Source organism: Silene latifolia, chromosome Y, assembly GCF_048544455.1.
Source record: "Silene latifolia isolate original U9 population chromosome Y, ASM4854445v1, whole genome shotgun sequence".
Lineage (NCBI taxonomy): Eukaryota > Viridiplantae > Streptophyta > Magnoliopsida > Caryophyllales > Caryophyllaceae > Silene > Silene latifolia.
This window is the reverse complement of record NC_133538.1, coordinates 4,458,495-4,477,223: the sequence shown is the minus strand read 5'-3', so window position 1 is coordinate 4,477,223 and position 18,729 is coordinate 4,458,495. Positions and strand designations below refer to the sequence as shown.

The 18,729-nt window shown below is 45.5% G+C and overlaps 1 non-coding gene across 1 annotated transcript; it reads left to right on the top strand.

The window, feature by feature from the left end:
- Positions 1–16,477: 16,477 nt before the first annotated feature.
- LOC141634589 (small nucleolar RNA R71) lies at positions 16,478–16,584 on the top strand. The gene has a single exon (XR_012539316.1). It is a non-coding gene; the product is annotated as a small nucleolar RNA R71 (small nucleolar RNA).
- Positions 16,585–18,729: the final 2,145 nt, after the last annotated feature.

Below are 18,729 nucleotides of genomic sequence, written 5' to 3'. Positions count from 1 at the left end.
GTCGGAGAAGAAGCCCGACTCACCGAGTCGGAGAAGAAGCCCTTCCCGCCACGGGGAGAGGAGCCGGACTAGGGATGCGAGGAGCCGATCGCCGCGTGTCATTCGACACGTGGTCGACACCCCTCGGCGCCACGTCCTAGATACCCGGTACCAACTAAGTCAAGTTGCCACCTATAGCATACAAAGGAGAAGGCGACCCAACCGACCACGTCGAGGCTTACGAGTCTCACATGTCAGTATGGGAGCAACCCGATGAGGTTTGGTGCCGAATCTTCCCAACGACACTGCATGGGATGGCACAAAGTTGGTACAAGGGGCTACCCGACGGGTCGGTATACTGTTACGCCGACCTAAAGGACACGTTCCTAGCCCAAATATTCCGCAACAAGAGGAGGGCCGTGGAGACCTCGGACCTCCCGACTATTAGACAGAAGGAGGCGAGTCTCTCCGGGTTATGTGAAGAGGTTCGACGCCAAGGTTCGGCAGGTCGTGAGCCGAGCAATGAACCGGCGGCCTTCACGCGATGAAAGGCCTCCCGAGAGGAGACCTAAAGAATGAGCTCATCAAGTGCGGCGGCCGAGAGATTGACTCCGCCAGAAAATGGCCGATCAAGCCATTAAGGTGGAGGACTACCACAAAACCCAGGGCAGCCCCAGCGAGGCCGAGCACTCAGAAAGAAAAAGCCGCCGGGAGGACAACCCGGATGAAAGACGCCGCCACAATAATAGGTCACGGTCTGACAGGTCCACCAGGAAACAGAACTCGGCGGACGCCGGGGGGAGTTCGGGAACGAACCGCCAGAGGCGGTACAATGATCACACCCCCCTGGCCGTGTCTGCCGCCGAGGTTTTCGCCCTGAGCAAGAGCGAGGGTCAGAAGTGGGAGAGGCCTCCCAGGCCGAGGAGTGACGGTGACACGAGCCAGTACTGTGAGTACCACGGCCACACCGGTCACCTTACTGACAACTGCCGGCATCTGAAGAATGCCATTGAAGAACTGATCCGGAAGGGGAGCCTCGGCAAGTATGTTGCCAAAGGCCAAAAGACTGATGCCGACGGTTCGGATAAGAAATCCGTCTTCGAACGGATGGGAGTAATCCATGTTGTCATCGGGGGCAACGAGAACGGTGGGTCCGCTCATGGGCACAAACGGCACCTGAACGAGCTGTATCAGGCCATCAACTTTGTGCCCAACACAGCGACTCCCGCTTCCAACATCCCCGATATAACTATTGGGAAGAAGGATTACGAGGGAATCATCACCCCTCACAGCGACCCACTCGTAGTCCACTTGGACATAGCCAACCACCTGGTGAAGAGGTGCCTGATTGACACAGGCGCCTACACAAACATTATGTACAGCGAATGCTTTCTCAACCTCGGTCTGAAAGTTGAAGACTTGAGCCCCTGCACCAACCCGTTGTAGATGACTTTTTCGAGGAGCCGGCCCGATACCCTTGGGTCAATCAGCCGTTTCGGTGAGGTTCGGCGAGGGAAGTGCGGCCAAAAACGTTATGTCTGAGTTCGTGGTCATTGACGGCTCGTCCGCCTACAACGTTCTGATAGGCCGAGTCACCCTGAGCGAGGCCGATGCAGTAATGTCCATCTGGGCTCTCACATTGATGTATGTCTCGGACCGGGGGGAAGCGCATAAGCTCGTTTCAAAGAACGAAAAGGACGAAGTGGTCAATATCCAAGTGTCCGCCAGAGGGTGCAACATGCAATCCTTCCAAGTGGCGAAGAAGTCAGAGAAGGGGAAGAGCCCATCCTTGCAACAGGAGGGCGAGCACATGGGTGCCACCGTCGGCATGGTTGAAGGAGCGGAGACCGAAGAGGTAGAGATTGACCCAGGCCGCACCGTAACTATCGGTGCTAACCTGGAGCCAAGATTCAGAGCCGCACTCCTAGATCTGCTGAGAAAGAACAAAGACGTCTTCGCCTACTCAGCGGCCGAGATGCCAGGCGTGAGCCGGGAAGTAATTGTTCACAAACTAAACGTACTCCCCACCGCCGCCCGTCAAGCAAAGGATGAGGAACTCCTCGGCCGAGAAGGATGAGGCCATCAAAGCCGAGGTAGATAAATTCTTTGGCGCAGCTTCATCATGCCTTGTACCTATCCTGAGTGGTTAGCTAATGTTGTAATGGTGAAGAAATCATCGGGGGCATGGAGGATGTGCGTGGATTTTACCAATCTTAATAAAGCATGCCCCAAAGATTGCTATCCCTTGCCTCGAATAGATAGTTTAATCGACGCGACGGCAGGCTACACTATGCTGAGCCTCATTGGATGCCTTCAGGGTATCATCGGTGTTCATGGCCGAGGAAGACATGCCTAAATGCGCATTCATCATCGGTAACGGCACATACATGTATAAAATGATGTCGTTCGGTTTAAAGAACGCCGATGCAACCTACAAAAGACTGGTGGACAAAGTGTTCCAAAATAAAAAAGGGCGAAACATTGAGGCTTACGTCGACGATGCTATTGTAAAAAGCAAGTCCGACAGCGAGCACTTAGTCGATTTGCACGAGACATTTTGTTCACTAAGGAAGTACAAGATGAAGCTCAACCCAATGAAATACAACTTCGGTGTCCGGGCAGGTAAGTTCCTCGACGTACTTGTCGTGCTGGGGAATCGACGCCAATCCGACAAAGTCCAGCGATCCTAGACTGCCGGAGCCGAGGAATCGAAAGGAGGTCATGATGCTGACCGGGAGGATGGCGGCTCTAGCCCGTTTCATCTCTCGGTCAGCCGACAAGATCACCCCATTCTTCAAGGTGTTGAAGGGGAATAGAGACTTCGGCTGGGGGGAGGAGCAGAGCACAGCTTTCAAACAACTGAAAGCTCATCTTCGACTCTCCCAACCCCGTCCTGTGCCGATCGGGGAAACACTATATCTCGTACATAGCAGATTTACCTCGGCCACGGTCAGTCTTTGTGATCGTCGAGAGAAGAGGACAAGCAACAAGACACCCAATCTACTTCGTCGGCCCATACATTGTTGCCCGCCGAGAGAAATTACCCGCCGATTGAAAAAGCACCTTTCTTTGTCGTCGTCGCCGCCGCAAGGAAATCGAAACCCTATTTCGACGCACATCCCGTGACGGTCCTAACCGACCAGCCGTTGGAGAAAGCATTGGAAAAATTTGAGCAATCCGGCAGACTCATCAAATGGGCAGTAGAGCTATCCGCCAAAGATTCAAGACAAGCCGAGGCCCTCAATAAAGGGACAGCACCGGTAGATTTCCTGGCCGAAAGCACATACCAAGAAGAGCAAAACCCCGGAGTATGGGAGGTATACACCGACGGGTCCTCCACGACGAACAAAGCTCAGAGCCGCATACTTATCATCAGCCCCAAACGGGACGAGTTCGAGTACGCCTTGAAATTTACCTTCTCGGCCTCAAACAACGAATCCGAATACGAGGCGGTGATAACCGAAGTCGAGCTAGCTAGGGCCGCAGGGGGCGAGCACATCATTTTGAAAACGATTCACTTTTGGTGGCTAATCAAATCGAGGAGAGTACGAGACTCGAGACGACGGAATGGTAAGATACCCGGAAAGGGTAAAAGCCGACACCTCAAAGTTGAAATCTTTTCAGATACAATGCATTCCTGTGTCCGAGAACAACCGAGCCGACGCTCTCTCAAAACTCGCCGATTCGACCATCAAGAATGTCACCAACGTCTTTGGTGGACATCGGGAATGCCAAGAGCATTACCGAGGCCGTCGGCATGGTGGGTAACGTAGAGACCGAGACAACGTGGATGACTCCGATAATGAAATACAAATTGACAAACGAACTACGGAGGACCGCGGTCTCTCGAAGAAAATAAAGAGGATCGCAGCAAGGTACTTGGTGTTTGAAGGGGAATTGTACAGGAGGTCCGTGACGAGGCCACTCTTAAAGTGCGTCGGGTCCAGCCCGACGCGGAGCTAATATCGACAGAGATCCACGAAGGCATCGGCGGCCATCACATGGGGGCAAGAACACTAGCCCACAAAGCTCTCCGAGCCGGCTACTTCCGGCCCACCATGCTTGCGGATTCGCAGCCAAGACCAAAAAATGCAACAATGTCAAATGCATGCTCCAGTGATACATGCGCCGTCCCGAGACCTGCAGCCGGTACTTAATCCCCTTCCTTTCGCACAGTGGGGGATGGATCTACTAGGGCCATTTCCAAAGGCATCCGGCGGAAGAAAGTTCCTAATTGTCGCCGTTGATTACTTCACCAAATGGGTTAAAGCTGTAGCAGTACCTACAAAGACGACAGCAGCCGTAAGAAAGGTAATCTGGGAAAATGTCATAACTCGTTTTGGGTTACCCCAAGTCATGGTATTCGACCACGGCCGAGAGTTTTGGAGTGACACAATAATGAGCTGGCTGGAAGAACTCGGTATCAAGTTTGCGTACTCCTCCGTTTGTCACCCACAGAGCAACGGACAGGCGGAGGCAGCCAATAAAACGATCCTCAATGGTTTGAAGAAGACAGTTGAAGACCTAAAGGGAAGATGGGCCGATGAATTACCCGCGCCCTATGGTCCCTGCGAACCACGGAGAAAGAAGCAACGGGCACAAAGTCGTTCCACCCGGGTCTCACGGTCCGGCGAGTCCCGCTAATTGAAGCAACGGTGCCGACATTCGTAACGGCCACCTTTAACCCGGTTGAAAATGAGGAAGGCTTAAGAACCTCCCTAGACCTAGTTGAAGAAAGCCGAGATACAAAGACGCCTCAACTTGGCGGTATACCAAAACCGAATGAGAAGAACTTACAACCGAAGAGTCCACAAAAGGGACTTGAAAGTAGGGGATCTAGTCCTAAGAAAGTCGGCCGCCACCAACAAGGGAAACATTCATGGTAAACTAACGGCCAACTGGGAGGGTCCCTACAAAGTGGTTGAAGAAATGAGGCCGGGTACATACCGGCTGACCGACATGGAGGGTGTGCCTCTAATGAGCCATTGGAACACTGACAATCTCAGGAAATACTTTGTGTAGCGGCGGAGGTGTCCAAAACAATTGTTGGCACCCCAACGCATGTTTACATCTAATGAAGAATCACCCAATTTTTCCATCAAAGCGTTTATCCCCTCCGCGGTCATATCGAGGTGGACGCCCGCCCAAGCCGGCAAATCACCCCAAGAATGCTGTCGCGCCGTAACCCCTAGTCGCCTCGGCCCACCGAAGGCCTGGCAGGGGACACAACGGTCGATACGCCAAAGAATGCTGTCGCGCCGTAACCCCTAGTCGCCTCGGCCCGCCGAAGGCCTGGCAGGGGACACAACGGTCGATACGCCAAAGAATGCTGTCGCGCCGTAACCCCTAGTCGCCTCGGCCCGCCGATGGCCTGGCAGGGGACACAACGGTCGATACGCCAACTTACGCTGTCGCGTCGTAACCCCTAGTCGCCTCGGCCAACCGAAGGCCTGGCAGGGGACACAACAATCGATACGCTAACTTACGCTGTCGCGTCGTAACCCCTAGTCGCCTCGGCCAACCGAAGGCCTGGCAGGGGACACAACGATCGATACGCTAACATGTTCAAGAAAAAGACGTTAAACGCAGTTGAGATACGCGTTCTAGCTGCCTCGGCTAAGCTGAAGGTAAAAATAAAAAGCGCTCAATTAATAACGCAAGAAGACAAGAAAAGACCTCAGCCAAGCCAGAGGCAAAACAAGCAAACTTTCATTAATGACAACAGATTACAAGCGAGAAGAATGCAGACGACGGCCGTCCCCATAGGGATAAGCCAAAACGCAACCTACCAAAGTCTTACATAAACAAGGAAAAGAAAAGCAAAAGATTACAGACATAATATTTGAAGCGCCAAAAGATGGCAGGGAGGAAAGGCTCAGTAGTTGGCCCCCGAACAGCTAAAGCTATCCGAGACGCCGGGTGAGTCTGGTGACGACCGCCCGTCTCCCTACGCTTGATGCTGCCCACCATCGGCAGCAGCAGCGTCAACCTCGGTGGCCGGCCCAGAGGGAAGCTTGTCATCTCCACATGCTTTCAGCCTTTCAGCCTCCTCTTCGGCCTCCTTCACCTTTGCATCATAGGCCGCCTTGGCCTCGGCTATCTGAGTCACCTTCGCCGCCTCCTCTTTTTCCGCAGCCGCTTTTTCCGGCAAGCATCTCGCCATCTCGTCCGTAAGTCTGTTCAAATTTCTCCCACGAGAAGGAGTCTTCAGGAATGAGCCTCTTGATTGCCTCCCTGGTCGCTTCCTCGGCCTGATCCCGGAATTGAGCGCACAGGTCAGGGAGGATCTTATCTTGAAGCACCTCAATGTCTTTCTCCCTTTGGGCAAGAAATGACCCTAGTGTCCGCGAGTGCCTCCGATCGAGCCTCATACATCCCCCTCCATTCTTCCCTTTGGCAACAACGGAGTCGTAGCCACCCTTATACCCGTCCCGCTCCTCCAAAGAATCGAGCAGAGGTGGCATCAAGAGACCTCAACTTTGGCCTTCTCGGCCGAGAGTCGCTTCTCAACTTCCTCCGCACGCTTCCGAGCAGCTAGGAGGTCAAGCTTAGCCTTCCCGGCTTCTCCCTTTGCAGCGGAGAGATCAAGCTTGAGCCATTGGATCGTGGCCCACCGGGCCATGGCCATTCTTGCTCCATAATGTAGGAGCGGCCGTTGAGTCCACTTCGCCACCTCTTGGATATTTTTGCACCCTCCGCCACAAGCTCGTGGGGAACCTTCGGAGTGCGGAGTCAACGGTGACATTCCTATCACCCGCCTTCTCAGTCGCTTGTCTAATTGCCGATCGAAGAACGGCGGTCGCCGACGGCGGATCTACAAAAAAATTACACAACAGCATCCATGTCAACATTCATTGACACATCGTAGAGTCTCGTCATCGGGAATGCATAATGAACCAGCTAAGTCGAACCACGGAGTTAGGTCCGTACTCGTCTGGACCTTCTTAGTTGGAGGACCGGGTGAATCACTTTTTCCCCCCGGCGGGCTTCGTGCAGTGACTCTTTTCTCTTTTTTGGAGGAGGAGGGCCCTTCGCAACGGTCACCATCTCCTCGGAGACATCGATGACCTCCACATGCTCCTTCTGGACCGTTGGGGTTGAAGAGGAAGTTGGGATCGACAACGTCGCCGACCTGGACCTTGCCTTTGATGTTCTCTTCGGCACGCCCCCGAGAACCCGTGCTTGAGCCGCCCGATCCAAAGTGCCTTTTTGCTTGTCCATAAGTTCGTTGGGAGCCAATCTACGATCGGCGCGTCGGCCACCGAGGGTGCCGCTCAACGACGTTCCCGTCCTTATCAAGCCCTAACCTCTTCAAGGTCTCCTCAGACAGATCCTGGCCAAACCGGTCTGCAAGAAACCAGACAAGAGTTACATAAAAGAAGTAAAACAAAGCTCTAAAAACAGGAGCGTCATAGGCAAAGATGGGCCTCACACCGACCCTACTCACCCTGGTTGAGGGCCGGTATGAGGCCGACGCGGCAAAGCAGCTCATCCTCGAAGAATAATCCGAGTCGGGGCACCCATCCCTTCTCAAAGATCAAACAGTGATCGCCCGCTCCTCGTCGGCACCAAGAGGAACCCCTGGCATGCATCTTGTGCTTACTCCGGGAGACCCATTTTTCACGCTCCCTCTTACTCTCGCACCGTAAGTTGACTTGGTCTTTGGAAGGACCGGCAGCGGATAGTCATCCCGACTTCGACATACACCCACCGCCCCTTCCGGTCCTTGCATGAAGAAAGCTTATCAACAGAGAGGACGCCCGGCTCCATCTGCACGCTGTACCACCCCACCTTACCGGGGGTCGATGCCCGAAGATGATGAAGCCGGCGGAATAAGTTAACTGTAGGTACCTCCCCCTTGAAAATACAGAGCCACACGAAGCCAACTATCGTCCTAATGGCCAACGGATGCAGTTGAGCCACGGCAACGTTCATAGCTTTGATGATGGCCGTGACGTATTTATTTAAAGGAAACCGGAGGCCATACTCCAGATGCCTGATATATACGCCGATATGACCCGGAGGAGGGCAACAGACCGCCTGACTGATCGGAGCCATTTCGTGTTCACAATTAAGCATATGTGGTCGTTGGTCAATGGTCGATACAAAACACAATTTATACTTCACAAACAACTCTACAATTAGTAAAGAGGCAAGTAAAGGTCGGATCCCAAGGGACGGGTATTGAAATGAAGATTCTATTGTAACTAGTGGTGTCTAGGGGTGTCACAAATTGGGTTGATGTAGAAGGTTACTAAACTAAAATAGCAATGAAAATAAACTAACAAGATAAATAAAATAAGGGTGTAAACAATTGATTAAAAGCACTAGGGTGTCATGGGTTCATAGGGGAATCATGGGATATGATCATACAAACATGTTCTCAAATTATAAGCAAGCAATTATTGTTGTGATGGATTGAGTTGGGTTATATCTTACAATCCTAGGAAAGTTTGGGTCCCGGAGCCGAATCTCTTGGATTGTACAACACCTACAAGTCGACTTAATCTTCCCTACTTAACACATGCATGGTCTAACAAGACTCGAGTTGGGTTATGTCTTACAAGTCAAGTTGAAAGGATAGAAGATGATAGTAAATGCAAGGATTCATAGGCTTAGCATTTCATCAAATATAACATGTGCATGTATTAAGATCAAAACAAGCAAGCAAATAAGATATGAAAGCATATTAATTTAAGCATGAATCATTCCCCATGTTGGTTTCCCTAATCACCCATTAAACCCTAGCTAAGAGACTACTCACTCATTATCATATTGATCATGCTAGAAAGGTTGTCAATCATACTAACATAATGAAACATGATGAATAAATGAAAGTAATTAGCAATAATTAAAAAGGGATTAAGAGATTATACCTACTAATGATTCCAATAATAAAGCAAGAATAATAGAAGTACTTGAATCCTAGATTGAGAGGTTGTCAATCCCCCAATAATAACCCAAATAATCTTCAATTACCCAAAATAAAGTAAGAACAAGAGAGAGATTAAAGAACTAAAACTTGGATTAAAACTTGATTAATATTTGATTACAATATTGAAGAGAGATTTGATTGATATTAACTACACTAATTATTGATAAGAAGAACATGCTCCTCTAATTAGACTAATGGGGTATTTATAGTGAAAATTAGGGAGGATGCATTAGGGTTAACTAAGGGCTAAACTAGTAATTACACTTTTTAAGTTGAGCAAGGAGCCTCCGGGATTATCCGAGAGAAGGGCTTCTCTTATCGATGCTTGAGGAATGAAAACGTGTTGTGCTGCGATCCGTGCGGATGGGAGTCGGGACGGCCGGATCTGGGCTGAGGGATCCGAGCGGATTCTTGGGCAAGACGCTCGGATTGGCGAGGGGAATCCGAGCGGATTCCTTTGTGGGACGCTCGGATTGGCGAGGACGGACGGATTCTCTACAATCCGTTCGGACCGTAGTTCAAAGAACTTTCCTTCTTCTTTTTCTTCCCTTTTCTTCACGAATTCCTTGGGGATTTCCTTGGGGACTCAAGGATCCTTTTCTCAACAATGTTCTTCTACTATGCTATGTACAAAGGCCTTCTAGTCTTGTCTCTCCTTGATGCTTGGTCATTGAATATGATCAATTTAGCCTTGTTTTGCCATGAAAATGCAAGATTCTTACTCCTTTCCTACCAAGGGATCAAAATCTCAAAGAATATGCAAAACAAAGAACTAAAGATAAGAAATGACCCAAATAGGCACTAAAAAGCATAGAAACAATGGTAATTCGGGGGCTAAATATGCGCCAATTATGGTCACATCAAATATCCCCAAACCGAACCTTTGCTCGTCCCGAGCAAAGAGGTGACAAAGACTAGGACCAATACTAACCTAACCTAATAATAATAGCCGATATGAGACAATTAGCGGGTCTCACTCCGCCCTTCAACTCACAACAAGACAACCATGAGGTAGGATGCCTTCTTGCAAGGCAAGGTGGGTCTTGCCAAAATGGCGACACATCCAAACTTTAAAGCACACAAAAACACATAATGGATGCATCTACAAAAGAATAGCCACTTTCCTCATCTAAGTGGCGGAAATTATCTACAAGGGAAGCAATTCAAGGGTACACAATCCTTCATAGATGCAATTTGTTCAAACTACTAAGCCTAGAAAGATACCAATAAATCACCTCCAAAAGGTGTCAAGCTAGGGTACCTTTGTCCTCAATCGTTAAATGCTTTTGTCAAGAGTAGACTCCCTATGGTGTTAGAAACACTGGAGGATCGCGGAATTCCCTCTCTTGCCTAGACAAGAAGAAGGGTCGTCCCCTCTCTACCATGCACAAAAATGGATACGATGGATAAAGGGATCGATAGATATTTGAGTTTCATTTTGGGAGTTTGCTTTCATTTTTGTTTTCCCCCCAAATTTCTTTGGCATTTGACTTTTTGAGAACACTTTCTTTGCCATTCTTTTTGATTTTTGGCATTTCAATACTTGACAACTTTTTTGCATTTTCTTTTGAACATTTTCAAAGTCACCCCAATTAGTAACGAGGGTGCCTTGTATTTGAAGTTTTAGGAGTTCTATTTTTGCTCCTCTTTTCATTTGATGCATTTTTGCAAACTTTCTTTCACTTTTCATTTCATTGAACTCAAATTGATTTCTTTTTGTGCCCATTCCCTTTGATGACAAAAATATGGTGGAACATGGATGAATGATGGAAGTATGCATGGTTTCAAGGGTCACCTTGGAATAAACGGTAGCCAAGGAGTTATCACACCACAAGGTACTCTTGACTCGGCTTTAAACCATGGGTCAAAGGATACTAGCATGACACATCCTAGAGTGTTTTACAAGTATTCTAACAAGCAAAGTCTTAAGAATAAAAAGCATCTACTAGGGCCTATATACACTTGTCAAGCTTCCCAAGTAGACGGTTTCGCAAAGTTTTTCTAACATGCAACTACATGCCATGATGCAACTAACATATAAACATCCTAATGCAAATGATTCTACCAACTAATATGCCAAATAAACTAAATGCAAGTCCTAAGTTCACATTGTTTTACCGCATTAATCAAAATAAAGCCACATAGTCATTAACATAAAGAGGAAAAAGGAGATTGGAAAGATCATACCATGCGGTCTTCAATATCCTCATGTCTCGGATGTGGCATAGTCAATCAAAGTGAACAAGGATAAAACAAACACAATATATACAAGACAATATATACAAAGGAAATGAACTTGTTTTTGGATTTTTCAATTTTTAAATTTTTATGATTTTTGAAATTTTTCAATTTTTATGGTTTTTGAATAAAAGTTAAGTGTTAGAATTCCCATCCCCACACTAATATGGGCATTGTCCTCAATGGCCAAAATGATGGAAATTATGCAAAGATGATGCATGATTTCTATACTAAATGCAATTCTACACTAAGCTATACTACATGATGCATGGTTTTTGTTATGACGGAGAGGATAATTTAAATTACCTCCCGTTGTGTATGCATTAACTTCCCCAAACCAAGTAAGACACTATTGCTAATGTCAAAGCATGGGGGAGTTCATGCACACACTATGCTATGCATGAAACTAGATTGTCATTTTGGATTTTACAAAAATGGGAACAATAAAGAACACCTCAAAGGAACCGAGGTGTGAGTCCTTTGATGTTGCTAGGACTAAACCAACAATGATCAAAATGAAATAAAATACAAAGAGATATAGACAAACCGTGGGAGAGTAGGAATCTCCAAGGCTAGTCTTCCATCATGCTATTATCATCACCACTTCCCTCATGAGAAGTGGTCACATTGCCACTTTCCTTATCACTTTCTTCTTTGCTTTCCTCATCATTATCTTCACCATCTTCACCATCTCTTTCTTCATTTCCACTTGCTTCTTCCTCAATATTATCATCAATCTCCTCATCATTTCCAACATCCTCATTGTCTTCCACCACGTCCCTTGATGCACCCGGAAATAAGGCTTCTCTATCCGCCCAACTAGGCAAAGGACAAGATGGATCAAGGAGTCCTTGCCTAGCTAGATGTAGGAGGGGAGGATATTGAGCCAAATATGCATTCTTCCGATCTTCATAAGCTTGCTTGTGCATGGCTTGCATAAGAAGAGTGACATAATCTTTTCCAATTTCAACTCCTTGCGGTTTGAACTCTTCATAATCATAGGGGTAAGGAGGTAAAACAATGGAAGAGGAGGGGGTTTCATGATCACCCTTTTGTTGTTGAATGATGTACTCGGCTTCCTTGGATAGGGGAAGTAAATAGTTGGTCCGGTGGACACTAAGACGGCAAATCTTTGCGGGTAAAGTGAATGATCGAGCCTCACTTGTAAGCCACCCATACTTGGTATCAAGGGGATTGTGAGCAACCCACTTAAACTTGTTAATCAAGATGGACATATCAATAAGATGGCCACCATCCTTAGCCTTGTACTTGCTATCCTTATTGAAATTAGGATCAAAGTGCTTGGCTAGGGCCGTGACAAGGCCGCCATTAACAATAACGGTTTGACCCTTCTTCCCACTATCTACATGGAGCCATCTATCAACCAATAGCCTCAAAGAATTGTAAGGCTTGGTGTGAATTCTTCCAATATTCAAAGTTGATTCAAGGAGAATAAAATCGAGTCCCGTGAAATGATTGGTGTCTTTCCTAGCAATTATGGTATTTCCCACAACTTTGTGCCATATTCTTATGCCCGGATGATGGACCAAAAGAGCACGACAAGCTTTAAAATCTTCAAATTTCTTCCCGGAGATTGCCTCCCAAAGAGGCTCGGGATCATACTTCCCATATTGCTTATAAAATTTATGTTCATCGCTAAGACCCAAAATTTCACCCAATTCCGGAAAGGTGATGCGTCTACTAGTGTTAGCTAGACGAAACTCAATATTTTCCCTATTCTCAACTTTTGTCACTTTTAAAGAACTTAAGAATTCCAAGACAAGGGAGGGGTATGTTACTTCCTTCATTTCAAACAATTTCTTTAAACCCATGGCATTGAAAAAGACTCTTGTTTGTTCAAGAACACCCAACTTCTCTAAAGCATCTTGGCATATGAATTTGGTGGATTGAATTTGTTTCATAGCAAACTTGACAAATGTATTTCTATGGGAATCGGAAATGAATGTTACCTCCGGATAATGCAAGAGTTGATTAATTACCGGAGTAGAGGGTGATGCTTCCATAGGAATTTGTTGAGGTTGTTGCACTTCCAAGCTTGGTGTTGATACCACCATTTCCAAAGCTTTCTTCATTTGTAGAGCTTTTTGCCTTTGAGAGAGAGTTGTAGCCTTTGGTGCCTTTGTTGCCTTTGCTTTTGCTTTTGTTGCTCCCTTTGTTCTTGCCATTTGATGAACTAACCAAGAAAAAGATCAAAAATCTTCAATTTGTAGAATGCCCAAATCGATTTTGAAGGTGAAAGGCTTTGCCTTTATGAGAACAAAAATCAATTCAAAGGTGAAGATTTTGTGCTTGGTTTTGATTGTTAATGAAGATGGAGTGATTGATTTGTTATTTGAAAGATGGTTTGATTTGATTTTGGTGAGTTTTGTTGAGGGTTTTTGTTTTTGAGATGGAGAGGATGAGGGTTTTGATGTTATGGGTAGTGTTTATGAGTGAATGAATGAATGAATGAAGGTGGGGTGGGTATTTAAAGAACTCGACAATTTTAGGACGGGGGACAATCCGTGCGGATTAGGCGCAATCCGCTCGGATTCTTCACCTTCAAATTTTCAAAAATCCCGCCTAGAGACGGGCGGATTCTGGGAATCCGCTCGGATTCTTCTCGAGATGAGACGGGCGGATTTCGTGCAGACGGACGAATTCTTGTCCGAGATTTTTCTTTGTTTTTCTTCACCGCAAGACGGGCGGATTGTTCAAAAGACGGACGGATTTCGTGAGACGGGCGTCTTTCAAATCCGCTCGGATTCTTCAACATCAAGAATTTTTGCAATTTCAGCTCAGCCCCAAGACGGGCGTCTTCTCAACAGGACGCTCGGATCCTCTGCAGACGGGCGGATTCTTAGGAATCCGCTCGGATTGGTCCTTGTGTACACGGATTCGGCCCATCCGTGCACCAACGCATTCCCTTATCATTCTTTCTTTCTTTCTTTCAAATCTTGTGTTCTTCATTGCGGGGGCACTACTAAGGCATGAATAGCCTAGGCAATTGCCATCCCCACACTAAGGTAAAGCACTACACATCAATTAAAATCATTAGTCCCTCCCTCACTTCTCTCTTACATGACAATTATTTTGATCAAAGTAAAAATAAATCCATAAATGACAAAAATGCAATACAAAAATTAAATGTAAGTTAGGGAGTTAGAAATATTTACAAGTGGTGGTTTAGGGAGGACTCCACCAAACTCTCATTCTTGATGAGATGTCAAGGGGGCATGTTCAAGGTGTTGTTGATGTTGCTCAACACCTTGAAGAAGTAGTCAAAAGCTTGTTCATTGTTATGGTAGAGGTCCTCAATAGACCGTGGCCCTTGTTGTTGATCATGATCGATGGCATGCCCAATGTAGGGATTAAAGATCCCTTCAAATTCGTCGTCCCAAAGACCACAAACTTCATTGAGTTGATCATTGAAAATCTCTTGCTTAGATGGAGACAACTCTCCCAATTTCTTCTCTTGGCCAATGAGGCCATCTTCTTCTTCCTTGGTTGATTTTGATGAGCTTTGCAAGCTCTCTTTGTCAAAATTCACTTGCTCTTTGAATGGAGCATCTTCAACTTTCTTCCTCCATTGGAGTTCCGATTTCTTCTTTTCATCTTTTCGGCTATAATGATCAATCATGAAACATGGCTCATGCAAACGAGGAGCTCTCATGGTCTTGTCAAGATTAAAAGTTATGCTTTCATCTCCCACTTCTAGAGTGAGTTCTCCATGTTTCACATCAATCACCGCACCATGTGTGTAGGAAAGGTCTTCCTAAGATGATTGGAAAGTTGGAATCTTCCTCCATATCAACAATGACAAAGTCCACCGGGATGAAAAACTTCCCAATTCGCACGGGGACATCTTCCCATATCCCTAGCGGTGTCTTCGTCGATCTATCGGCCATTTGAAGAGTGATATTGGTACATTTAAGCTCTCCCATTCCCAACCTTTTACTTACCGAGTACGGCATGACACTCACACTAGCCCCTAGATCACATAAGGCTTTGTTGATCGTTGTGTCGCCAATGGTACACGGTATTGAGAAGCTTCCCGGATCCTTTAACTTTGGAGGTGAACTCCCTTGAAGTATTGCACTACTCACCTTGGTGAAGGCGATAGTCTCAAGTTTCCGGATTGACTTCTTCTTTGTGAGGATATCTTTCATGTACTTTGCATAGGCCGGAACGTGATTGATTAATTCCGTGAAAGGAATTGAGACTTCTAAGTTCTTCACAATCTCCATGAACTTCCCAAGTTGATCATCAAATTTAGGCTTGGCTTGACGACTTGGAAAAGGAAGTCTAATCACAATGGGCTCCTTTTATTTGGCTTTGTCTTCATTTTTCTTTGAGCTTTCTTCTTTTGATGATTCCCCTTCTTGCACCACAACTTCATTCTCACTAGCTCTCACAACTTCATCCTCAACTTGCTTCTTCGGTGCTTCATATCTTGTACCACTTCTCAAGTGAATGGCACTAACCGTTTCATGTCTAGGGGGATTACTTTGTGGTGGTAATTGCCCCTTTTGTCTTTGTGAGCTTGAAGATGCTAGTTGGGTCAATTGTGTTTCCAACATCTTGGTGTGAGCTAGAATGTTGTTGATGGTGGTGTCTTTTGCTTGGCTATCTTTTTGCATTTGGGTAAAAAATTCTTGTTGATTCTTTTGCATTTGGAGGACCGCTTTTTGGACATCAAAACTTTGGTCATTGTATGGGTTTTGATTTTGGTAACCTTGGTTTTGATTGAAAAAGGGTCTTTGATTTTGATTTCTCATGGGTGGTGGAGTGTATGTTGTTTGAGGGTTTTGGACATTTTGGCTTTTGTATGAAAGATTTGGATGGAACTTGGTGTTTTCATTGTAAAAATTTGAATAAGGGGTACCACTTTTGTAAGCTTGGAAAGCATTAACTTGTTCGGTTGTTCCCCTACACTCACTTGAGTCATGACCCAAGGTTCCACAATTCTCACATATCCCGCTTGGGATTGATGAGGATGCCGTCATGGCATTGACATGATGTTTTGATGATTTTGAGTTTTCCTCAAGTCTAGCCATAGCTTGTTCAAACTTCAAGTTGATTGTGTCAATGTGAGCACTAAGTTGAGCACCCAATTGAGTAACGGTGTCCACTTCATACTTTCCTCCTCTAGTAGCCTTGCGAGGCCTACTATATTGTGAATTATGGACCGCCATTTCCTCAATCTTGTTCCATGTTTGATTGTCATCAACTTCGGTGAACATTCCATTTGATCCCATATTGAGAATGTTCCTAGAATCTTCATATAAACCATTCCAAAATTGTTGCACTAAAAACCATTCGCTAAGTCCATGGTGAGGACATGAGCGACAAATACCTTTGAACCGCTCCCAAGCTTCATACAAAGACTCTTCATCCCTTTGCTTAAAACCCGTAATTTGAGCTCTTAGCATATTGGTCTTTTCCGGTGGGTAGAATTTTTTGTAGAAAGCTAGAGCTAGCTTCTTCCAAGAATCTATTCCAAGGGTGGCCTTATCAAGGCCCTTCAACCATTGCTTTGCGGTGCCGATTAACGAAAAAGGAAATAAGACCCATCTTATTTGGTCTTGAGTCACGCCCGTTTGAGAGATAGCTTCACAATAATCGCAAAAGGTTTCCATATGAGAATGAGGGTCCTCACTAGGCATTCCCCCGAATTGGCTCCTCTCAACTAGTTGAATGAAGGCGGACTTGGCAATAAAGTTTCCGGTAAGATGTTGTGGGGTAGGAGTACCATTTGGTAGATCCTCCTCGGTGGGTATAGAGTGTGACGAGAATTTAGGCATTGTAGGTGGATTTTGTGTGGTATTGTTTAATGGGTTCTCTTCTCCTTCTATTGCGAAAGGATTGACAAACTCACTAGTGGGTTGAACAACTTCACCAACACCTCCCAAATTCCTCCTAACAAGTCTCCTATTATTCGTCAAGGTTCTTTCGATTTCACGGTCAAAAGGTAACAAATCTCTTTGTAACCTTCTAGACATGCAAAATATCAAACAACTCAAAAACAATTAGAACAAACCTTGAGGAGTTTTACTTCCCAAGGTGAAAAAGACACAACTAAAAACAATAAAAGAAATCTTAAATCAATTAAACACCGTCCCCGACAACGGCGCCATTTTTGATCGGAGCCATTTCGTGTTCACAATTAAGCATATGTGGTCGTTGGTCAATGGTCGATACAAAACACAATTTATACTTCACAAACAACTCTACAATTAGTAAAGAGGCAAGTAAAGGTCGGATCCCAAGGGACGGGTATTGAAATGAAGATTCTATTGTAACTAGTGGTGTCTAGGGGTGTCACAAATTGGGTTGATGTAGAAGGTTACTAAACTAAAATAGCAATGAAAATAAACTAACAAGATAAATAAAATAAGGGTGTAAACAATTGATTAAAAGCACTAGGGTGTCATGGGTTCATAGGGGAATCATGGGATATGATCATACAAACATGTTCTCAAATTATAAGCAAGCAATTATTGTTGTGATGGATTGAGTTGGGTTATATCTTACAATCCTAGGAAAGTTTGGGTCCCTGAGCCGAATCTCTTGGATTGTACAACACCTACAAGTCGACTTAATCTTCCCTACTTAACACATGCATGGTCTAACAAGACTCGAGTTGGGTTATGTCTTACAAGTCAAGTTGAAAGGATAGAAGATGATAGTAAATGCAAGGATTCATAGGCTTAGCATTTCATCAAATATAACATGTGCATGTATTAAGATCAAAACAAGCAAGCAAATAAGATATGAAAGCATATTAATTTAAGCATGAATCATTCCCCATGTTGGTTTCCCTAATCACCCATTAAACCCTAGCTAAGAGACTACTCACTCATTATCATATTGATCATGCTAGAAAGGTTGTCAATCATACTAACATAATGAAACATGATGAATAAATGAAAGTAATTAGCAATAATTAAAAAGGGATTAAGAGATTATACCTACTAATGATTCCAATAATAAAGCAAGAATAATAGAAGTACTTGAATCCTAGATTGAGAGGTTGTCAATCCCCCAATAATAACCCAAATAATCTTCAATTACCCAAAATAAAGTAAGAACAAGAGAGAGATTAAAGAACTAAAACTTGGATTAAAACTTGATTAATATTTGATTATAATATTGAAGAGAGATTTGATTGATATTAACTACACTAATTATTGATAAGAAGAACATGCTCCTCTAATTAGACTAATGGGGTATTTATAGTGAAAATTAGGGAGGATGCATTAGGGTTAACTAAGGGCTAAACTAGTAATTACACTTTTTAAGTTGAGCAAGGAGCCTCCGGAATTATCCGAGAGAAGGGCTTCTCTTATCGATGCTTGAGGAATGAAAACGTCTTTGTCTTTGGCCGCGATCCGTGCGGATGGGAGTCGGGACGGCCGGATCTGGCCGAGGAATCCGAGCGGATTCTTGGGCAAGACGCTCGGATTGGCGAGGGGAATCCGAGCGGATTCCTTTGTGGGACGCTCGGATTGGCGAGGACGGACGGATTCTCTACAATCCGTTCGGATTGTAGTTCAGCAACTTTCCTTCTTCTTTTT